Source organism: Papaver somniferum, unplaced genomic scaffold (assembly GCF_003573695.1).
Source record: "Papaver somniferum cultivar HN1 unplaced genomic scaffold, ASM357369v1 unplaced-scaffold_125, whole genome shotgun sequence".
In the NCBI taxonomy this organism is placed as follows: domain Eukaryota; kingdom Viridiplantae; phylum Streptophyta; class Magnoliopsida; order Ranunculales; family Papaveraceae; genus Papaver; species Papaver somniferum.
In genome coordinates, this window is record NW_020621603.1 from 13,348,203 (window position 1) to 13,358,307 (window position 10,105).

General features: G+C 36.2%; 1 pseudogene; it reads left to right on the forward strand.

Annotated features, from left to right (window-relative positions):
• Window positions 1-6,543: 6,543 nt before the first annotated feature.
• Window positions 6,544-8,947, forward strand: LOC113331326 (annotated as a pseudogene).
• The last annotated feature ends 1,158 nt before the right edge of the window (window positions 8,948-10,105 follow it).

The following is a 10,105-nucleotide window of genomic DNA, read 5'->3' on the forward strand; positions in this document are numbered from 1 at the left end:
CTTTAAGAATTTTTTTTTATATAATTAAGCCTGTTTTAGTATTTTTGCGCCCCTTAAAATTTTTGGTTGCACCCATAGCAAATTTTTACATCCCCTTCCCATGATTCTTGGGCCGGCCCCTGGTTGACGCCCGTTTCATGGCGAAGCAGATATAAATGTAGCGTAATCTAATAGTCTATGAGTTTAAACATCGCTGGAATAGTTCAGAACTTCAGACGTACCAGACAAACTCATTCACAATCCACGAGCATGATCCTTTTCTGGTGTTCCCGGTTTATGACATCATCCGCATTACAAGATTTCATCCCGTCCACACGATATGCCTAGACTTCCGCAACTTTTGTGATATCCTCTGCGTTGGTCGGTCTATGACTGTAGATGATGATAATTGATAGTATGTCACATCACTAGGTGCTGGAAATAACACCAAGCTGCTTAGTCAGCAAGACAGAAACCTTAAAACAATCTTAGTTTAGTCACCGAAAAATCAAAAATGGAATAAAGTTCGATACCTGTTAAAACTTCCTCTGATTCTTGAATTTCAGCTATTAATTCTTACTATGTAGAGGTTGGTTGGTTTCTTCTTCTCCTTCTGTTCCCTTTCATGGGTTTTTTCTATTTGTTTATTTGGGAGACTGATTTTGTTTCATCGGATTATTTTTAGGTTCTTAGTTATGGGAGAAAACCATCAGTGATACTTGAAGCACCAACTCATGATCAAAGCTGTGTTCTTTCTGTTGGAAAACGATTAATAAAAAAATAATTTTTTAAAGTTTTAATAAAAAATTATAATTTATTGTTTTATTTTGTGAATGAAACTTTTTAGTCCCACATCGTGGAGTTTCCAATTTTTAGTAGTTTTAAGAAACTATATAAACCTTTTAGTCCCACATCGAGGAGTTTTTCTTCTTAAGTTGTATTTGTCAATTATATAAAAAAATTCACTACTTTTGTAAAATCTATGGGAAAGGGGTTGCTCTATAATTTAGAGAGACCCCTAAGGGAAAATATTTTATAGCGTTTTTTAAGAGTTCCCGATTTTTCTTAACGGGTTTTTCGGAGTTGCCAAGCTCAAGTTGAGCATCTACTACATATGCTACTAGTAGGTGTAGTAGGGTGTTTTATCCTGGAGATATCCGTCCTGTGAGGGCTATAGCATCACTCTTGAGTGTAGCCGGGCGCTAATGTCTTAAGGGCAACGTGTTGAACACGTGACTCACTCTGTTTTTTCCAAAGTTTTGCCTTGTTGCTGTTGCGGAGATTTGGGGAATTCGGCCGTTTCGTCAAATCGATCACTTCCATTATAAAGGAGCTAAGTATCAATAACTTTTGCTTATTTGATTTTTCCTTGTTTTGATTATTGCACCCAACAATCTTAAGACATTATAATTTGTAATAATCGAAAATGGTTGGTTGGTTTGTGAATCATGGATGTTAATTGTGGAGTGAAAAACAAAAATAATTTTTTGGTCAGCTGTAGAGTTTCGAGATTATATCTTAACCTAGAAGGAATTTCGATGAACCCTTTTGACACAACGTATTAGACATCCTGATAGTTACCCACGTAAAATTTAAGAATTTTTGGAGTTGTAAAAGTATTTTTTTGATATTTTACAAAACAGACAAATGTTACTGAAAAATTCTGACGGGCAAACTTTTGTTGTTAACTAAAGTATTTTTATGGGTAATCATGAGTTTTTTGATATGTTGGTTCAAACGAAGTTTGTAAATCTAGATATTATCTTCAAAACTCATATTTTATCTTCCGTTTCGGAACTAAGGTTTGTGAGATGTGGTGTATTAGGTGATTAGGAAATTACCGTGTCCGTGATCAGAGTATAAACGAAGATTGTGACATGAAATTGAAAAGGAACATGGCTACCAGGCGCATGTGGATGAACACAAGTCTTCCAAAGCTGACAAAGGCGGGAATATCAAACACAACTCTAACCGTAGTCTTCATAAGAAAGGTATGTTTCGTAAAACTGAATCCGGCATTACTTTAATTAAGGGTGATTGTTATGTTTGTAAAATTCCGGGCCATACGGTAGTAAAGTGTAGACAACATAAAACCTTAATAAGTAGAAAGTTAATGCTAATTTAGTTGAAACAAATTAGAACGAGTTTATTGACATGATGTCGGAAGTTATTTTAACAACCAATGTGAGAGACCAGAAGGTGGACTCTGGAGCCACCAAGAATGTTTGTTGAAACAGAGACCTGTTCACCTCTATCAGAGGATAGGGGATGTCGAGAAACTCTTTTAGTAACTCATCTGCAATAGAGGTTGCATAAAAGGAAAGGTCGAGCAGAAGCTCATATCTGTAATACTCTCACATGAATGAAGTTTTCATGTTCCAAGCATATGCAAGAATCTTGTATCTTGTTCTATTGTAGATGAAAAAGATTTAAGATCTTAATTAATCTGGAAAACTTGTTGTAACAAGGCTATTTTTTAAGCAAGAGTTATAGGACTTTGGGTCTATATAAGTTAACGGAAAAATCTGATGATGTGAACATAGTTGATTCTTGTGCTTTCTTTGTGATTGATTGTTTTATGTGGTAAGCTTGTAACCGTAAACTTATAAGTCAATGCTTAACTGGATAGCATAGGCTTGCGTACCCAAATTTAGTTTGGACTTTGAACACAAAAGTGAAATTGTGAAGAATCAATATGCTTTAAAACTTTTAGCACAAATGTTCAGAGTAATTCTAAGCCTTAGAATTAATTCAGTTAGGCCTAGATGACATGAGTTCAACCCAAAATCACTGTGGTAAAAGATGGTTTATAACTTCCGTAGATGATTGTACGAGGTACTGTCTTGTATACTTGCTTAGGGATAAGGATGCCTTAGAAGCCTTAAGATGTATAAACTTGAAGTTCAAAACCAATTAGAAGCCTTGAACATAAAAGTATCCTTAAGAAGATGATAATTGATGTTGATTAGTTCAGGATTACCTGCGGCTTGTGGGGGAGGCAGTCATGTTAACTAGTATATCCTGAATAGAGTACCCTTAAGGATCAGATAAACTCCATATGATTTATGGAAGGTAGATGACCTTCTTATGAATGCGTCAAGTGTGGGGGTGTTTGACTAAGTTTCATTCGTCTTCCTAAAAGAAGTAGATAGAAACCAAAAATGTTGATTGTGTCTTCATATAAGGTATGCTGAGTATACTTCTACATATAGATTTTTGGTTGTGTGTTCTGATTTTTCAGACTTTGGTGTGATTTTTCTGACTTTGTTGTGAATACTATTACATAATCTAGGGATGCTGAGTTCTTTGAACATGTTTATTCTTAAACCTGTACCTCATTAGAGATGTGTTGTTGATCCCCTAGATTTATTTTCAAATAGTCAGAACTTATCTTAAAGGAAGATGAAGTTAAGGTTGAGCCTAAGAGAAGTAAAACAATTAGACTTGAGACTTCTTATGAAGCCGACTTCATAACATGCCTAGCTTAGTCTAAGCCCTGGACTTGTAAAGAAGCCTTGATATCTACTGAAACCCCATTCTGGTAAGAAGCTTCATTTAGTGAAATGGACTCAGTCCGTCGGAACCTGACTTGGGAGGTTTATAGTTTACCTCCAGAGAGTAAGACCATGAGATGTAAATGAGTCTTTAAGAGGAAACATTAGGTATATGGAACTGTAGAAAAATATTAGGCTAAGTTGGTAGCTAAAGGCTATAAACTAAAAGAAGGTGTATATTTCCTTGATTCTTATTCACATGTGACGAGATTTACTTACGTTGAGATGCTAATTGTTATTGCTGTCATAAACAAATTAGAGATACATCAGATGGATGTTAAGACAGCTTTTCTAAAATCGTGAATTAGATAAAGAAATTTACATAGACCAACCTGAGGACTTTGTAGTGAAAGGTTATGATGACAAAGTTTGTAAGTTGAACAAAATTTTGTATGGTTTATAAAATAAGCACGTAAACAGTGACATGGAAAATTTGATCATGTGATAATGTGTAGTGGATTTAAGTTAATGAATCTGACAAGTATATTTACAAGTAACTTGTTAAGGATGCCTGTGTGATTGTATGCTTGTATGTTGATGATATGCTTATACTTGATACAAACATAGATGTGATTAATTCCACTAAAAACATGCGCTGAATGAGAACGTTGACTTGAAAGACTTAGGCCCTGTTGATGTAATCTTAGGGATGAGGATTAGAAAATAATCTAACATATGTAGTCTTAGTCATTCTCATTATGTTGAATTTGTGCTTAAGAGATACAATCAGTGTGATTGTAAGCCTGCTTGTACTCCGTACGATTATTCTTGTAGACTCAAGAAAAGGATAATGGAGTATCTTAACTTGAATACTCAAGAGTTATAGGATGTCTGATGAATTTAATGAACTGTAAGTCCAGACATTGCCTATATGTGAGTAAGTTAAGTAGATATAATTGTAGTCCAGAGCAAGAGCAGATGCACTGAGTAGAGTATTATGGTACCTAAAATACTCTATTACCTTTTTTGATTTATGAAAGGTATCTTGCTGTCCTTGAGGGACTTTGTGATGCAAACTGGATAGTTGACTCAGAGGAGTCTAAGTCTACGAGTGGATATGTTTCACTCTAGCAGGAAGGTTTGTTTTGGAAGATTTCAAAAACATACATATATTGCTCAATTCATTATGGAATCTGAGAGTATTGAGATAGATAAAGCACGAGAGGGGGCGAGTGCCTAAGATGCTTTTTAGAAGACATTCCTCTCTGGCATAGGCCTGTGCCAGCTATATCTATATATGTGTTAGCCAAGCTATAATAGCTAAAGCTAAAAAACTAATCTCAATCGGCGTTATTTCCATTGATTGGATAAAGTCCAAGGAGAATATCGCGCAACCTTTGACGAAAGGTTTATCCAAGAGATAGTTAGAAACATCGAGGGGAAGGGGCTTAAGCTCATAAATTAAACTTGCCATGAAGGATACTCAACCTTGCTGACTGGAGATCCCAAGATCAAGGTTTCGAATGAGACAACTAATTTGGTGGGTAAAGGTAAACACTATCAGAGAATTTTATTCTCTGTCCCTTCCCTATGGTGTAGACGTGATAGTGTGACTGCATGTGAAGGATGACTTTTAAGAAGTCTTAATGAGTTCTATAGTTTCAATTTAAGATTGAAGTGGGGTGTAGCAGTAACACTCTTTATGGAAACTCACCTATCTGAATGAGGAAGTGGGCCGCTTCCTATGAGAATATGAGCTTTGATTCTCTAGAGCATTCTGAGAAACAGGATATGTCCAGGGCCAAATTGGACAAAACGGCACGAGCTTGGCAGCAATCTTGGAGATATCACCCGTGGTTGTTATCGCGAATTACATCAAATGCTAGCAGTTCAAGACATAGTTCACTGTCTCTAGCAAGTAATTCCGGTAATATCTCACTAAGCAAAGGTTCAAGACCTCATGGACACCTCTGCCTAAAATGGTATTTCCTGTGCTTTTATGTGATTTTCATTTTGATGGTTTTGGTATTACTGGAACTTAGGACCTAAAGGTCACTAAGGGTTCACTAGTTCATGCTTTTTCACTTTGGTGAAAGATACCTATAGTCTCACCATGTGAGAACTAAAGATGAAAGCTCTCAATACTATTATGATTTATGCAACCATAGTATGACCCTGGGGACAACACACTTTTGTGTGAGGGAGACGACGTAGAAATGACTAGTATGATTTCAACACTTGCACGATCAGTCTGTTTGGATCGTGAGGTTGGGATGTTGATTTACCAAGATCTATCTGTGTTTTCATGTTTTATTGAGTTTTCATTCATGTGGGGGATTGTTGGAAAACGATTAATAAAAAAATAATTTTTTAAAGTTTTAATAAAAAATTATAATTTATTGTTTTATTTTGTGAATGAAACTTTTTAGTCCCACATCGTGGAGTTTCCAATTTTTAGTAGTTTTAAGAAACTATATAAACCTTTTAGTCCCACATCGGGGAGTTTTTCTTCTTAAGTTGTATTTGTCAATTATATAAAGAAATTCACTACTTTTGTAAAATCTATGGGAAAGGGGTTGCTCTATATTTTAGAGGGATCCCTAAGGGAAAATATTTTATAGCGTTTTTTAAGAGTTCGCGATTTTTCTTAACGGGTTTTTCGGAGTTGCCAAGCTCAAGTTGAGCATCTACTACATATGCTAGTAGTAGGTGTAGTAGGGTGTTTTATCCTGGAGATATCCGTCCTGTGAGGGCTATAGCATCACTCTTGAGTGTAGCCGGGCGCTAATATCTTAAGGGCAACGTGTTGAACACGTGACTCACTCTGTTTTTTTCCAAAGTTTTGCCTTGTTGTTGTTGCGGAGATTTGGGAAATTTGGCCGTTTCGTCAAATCTTTGATTATTGCACCCAACACTTTCTTGCTAATACTTTAGCTGGTTATTTAGTCCCTTCATCTAATCCTTCAAAGAGCCAATTTCATCTATCATCTGCTAAATCTCAACTGGTAAGATTTTCTCTCCACTAAATTTTTCTAATTTTGTGGAAGTTCTTTTTTTTTATTGTCTCTACATGATCTTTGAGTTTGAATTTGAACTATTGAACCCTTTTTGTTCAGAAATATGCCACTTCTCTTATGAAAAGGCTGTATTTGATGTTATTTCTAGCTTGGTTGTTAAAGACAGGGATGACCATTTGGCATATGATTTGCACTCAAAGGTACAATTTTTGTATGTGTTTCCTCGATGAATTTGAATTTTGGGCTTATTTCAATTTTGGGTTTACCCCCTTTTGATCATGGAAGAAGGTGATATACTTGCATTTCAGTTTTTTGGGTTTCTTTTAATTTTGTGTTACTCAAAATGTTGTATTTGCTTTTGCAGCTATTGAAGCAGTTCCCGAAAGACTTGGAATCTTTGTAAAGGGGTCAAATTCTGTGCTTTTACATGGGTCGACCTGATATGTGTTTGAGTCTGGTTGAGCAGGTAATGGCTTCTTTTTTGTAGTGCGCGCCGTCGTGTTCCTTTCTGAATGAACTAGTGAAATTTTATGCATTTGTTGCAATATATTTTTGCGGCAGTTTCTATGTATGTGTTCTCTATGCTATGAGTATTTCAAGTGCATCTGTTTCCTTTGATTAGATGAGTTTGGTACTGATTTATGACAGGTTTTACCACAAAATCAAGAAGAGAACTACATACACGGAATTCTTTCTTTTCCTTTACTAGAACTTGCCAGGATGGAAGATGCTGAGAAGACTGCAAGGAAGGGATTCGAAATCGATATGCATGACGTCTAGTCACAACATGGTGTAAGTCAAAGCTCTGTCAATGTCCTGTGGTATATGCATATATTTGACGTTCCCTACATGCTAAAAGGTAGCATATATAAGTTAGCAGTTGAATTTCTACCCGTCTATTTTCTGTTTCCCTTTGCTCTTTAATCAGCGTTTTCTCCCTGTGATCTTTGCTTACAACAAAAAAGTCGAATTTCCACTAGTATCTATCCGTGTGAATATATGTACACTTTTTCATTGCTGGTAATTCGAGTAGTTAGTCCTAATCTTTATGTATGACAAGAAGCATATTCATACGCCCTATCTTTTGCTTGTGTAAGGCTACAACTCTAGTCATCTTAGTTTCACCTGTGAAATAACACGTGAGCATTTTCACGCGTAGAGGTAATTTTACAACCATTGTTACTGATCCAGACAAGTATGCCGTATTGATTAAGTCATACCAATTTTGTGGAATCAGGTCTATCTGAATGATCTAGTTTTGTTGATGCGGGTATATGTATGCCTTCATATTAGTTCATTTGGGGACCGCCTGAAAATCTTGGTGGATTGTCTTACTAGTTACATTGCCGATGGCCACTGCATAAATGATTGGAAATGCATTTTGATGACCTATGAAAGGGATAAATGTTGTGATATCTGTGATATTTCCAGTGTAAAAAAGAGTGATTTTATATGGTGTCGATGTTATTATACAAAGGGTAATGCTTATAGTACATCTTCTCTGCAAAAAGTATGAACTTCGGTTCATAAAATATGGTCGAATATTTCTTAAAAAGATTGAATTGTGAAGAATCGCTGCCATGTAAACATAGAACTTGATCCCAATATTAGGGTACACTTGAATTTTGGTTAACGGGCTGCACAATTGCAGTCCGTCTGGCATATTGAGTGTCATCTGGATATGCTAATATTATGTGCCTTAGCTAGCAGCCTAGCACCAATAAATTTACTCGACACGATGAAATCCAGGTAAGAGAAACACTTCCCTTAGCTCTTCATTTGGTAAAATTGGGTCCTCAGTTCCTCTAACGGGGACTATTTCTCTCCTCTTTCTTACTTTCTTTTTTCTTTTTTAATTTTTTTTTTGTAATGACCAGGAAGAAGAAACAATCCCTGCAGACAGGAATCCTGGTTGGTCTCGTTCTGTTAGCCTCCTAGGTTGAACAATCTTTTTACATTAGTTTCTTGCTTTCCGAAGAGCTCAACTTGGAAGTAATTTTAGAGTGTCTTCACAAGGATAGTAGTACCATATTAGGTGGTTTGGTAACAACTTATAAATTAAACCTGTCTAGGCAGGTATCTAGTTGAAACCTTCTGGATATTGTGTTATTTTTTATAATGCTTAGCTTGCAGGAGCCTTACTTGAATTTGGGCAAGGAAATCATGAAAAAGAATTTGAATTGCTTGGTCCAGATTTCGATACCTGTACCTACTAGGTATAACAACATGTTTTTTTTTTATACTTTCTCCAAATTTAATTAGGTTTGCATTACGTGAATCTATTTTTACGTGTATTTAACTCTTTACTAGATCCATATAATTGGGGAATCAGATGAACAGCTTGATGTATTTAAATAAGTTTGGTACTGTGTTCTGTTGAACACTGAATGATTCCAATTTAGTCTTGAAGATTTAGGTTTGAATTACAGCAATCAACCAAATCAAGAAGCGGATTAAGAAGACTGAAGGGATTCCTTTCTTGTGGCACTTGCTGGTAAGGAATATCTCATCTTTTAGTTCGACTGTGTTTGTTATTCCCCTGAGCTAAGTATTAAGACCTCCAGACATATGTAGTTAGCCTTGATTGGTCCGGCATAGAACTTTTATGTCCATTACCTTTTAAAAGAGAATCCAGGAGTAAGAAACATAATATAAGAGGATGCAGAGTTAATATATGAGCACCTCCTGAAGAGTCATCTGAACATGCCTTACCTATCTCAGAACTCCTTGGATGACTTCTAAAGCATAACATATAAAGATACTATCCAGAATACTATAGTGTAGGAAGCATGATAGGATCACAGCTGCATCGTTTGTTCTTCTAGGAGAACGCGTTCATTTACGTAACCAAAAGTTCGACGCTAAGATTTATTTCCCCTTGTTTCCTCAGGAGAGAGGGTTCTTCCATGGCAGGAAGAGAAGATATATCAGAAAGAGCCAGATTTTTGGAGTCTGCATATTACAGCTGGTATGAGCAATCCCTAAGTTAGAGACGATTCCCTTTACTGGCAGTTGCTGTTGTTGTAGCATTATTTAACCTCTTATGAAAATTATATTTTGGCTTTACAAGATACAACTGTCAGTGTCTTGAGTAAGTAGAAGTTCGAGACAGTAATAGCAACGAATAATTTGTTTATTCACTATGAAATGAAGTTTCTCTTAGAAATGCTCAAAATTGTTGAATGTAACCTACTAATGCAAAAGCGGAAAAAGGAGAAAGGAAAAGCAGACAAGGGTGACAACTTACAAAGCTCTTCAAAGTGCAATGTATTGTTCCTCTTCCGGGATGCTTTCATTTGCTTGCGGTCTCTCTTGTGTACATCGGTCAGTTCACACTTGTCAAGGACTCAGGTTGAAGCATGCTGCTGTATTTTTGCACTCGTTTTCAGAAACATGTTCAATTGATTGTGTTGCATCTCCTGGAGATGATTCGGACTGCTGCTGAACAATGAACCACCAGCAACAACTTAAAACTCCATGTTAATGTTGATTACAAATAGATGAATTACCTCGACTGATAGCTCATCAACGACAACGGATAGCAGAAAAGGCAAAAACTTGGATAAGTGGGTGTTGATAGTGATACTACGACTGTATTTGCGCTCCTGGCTAAAC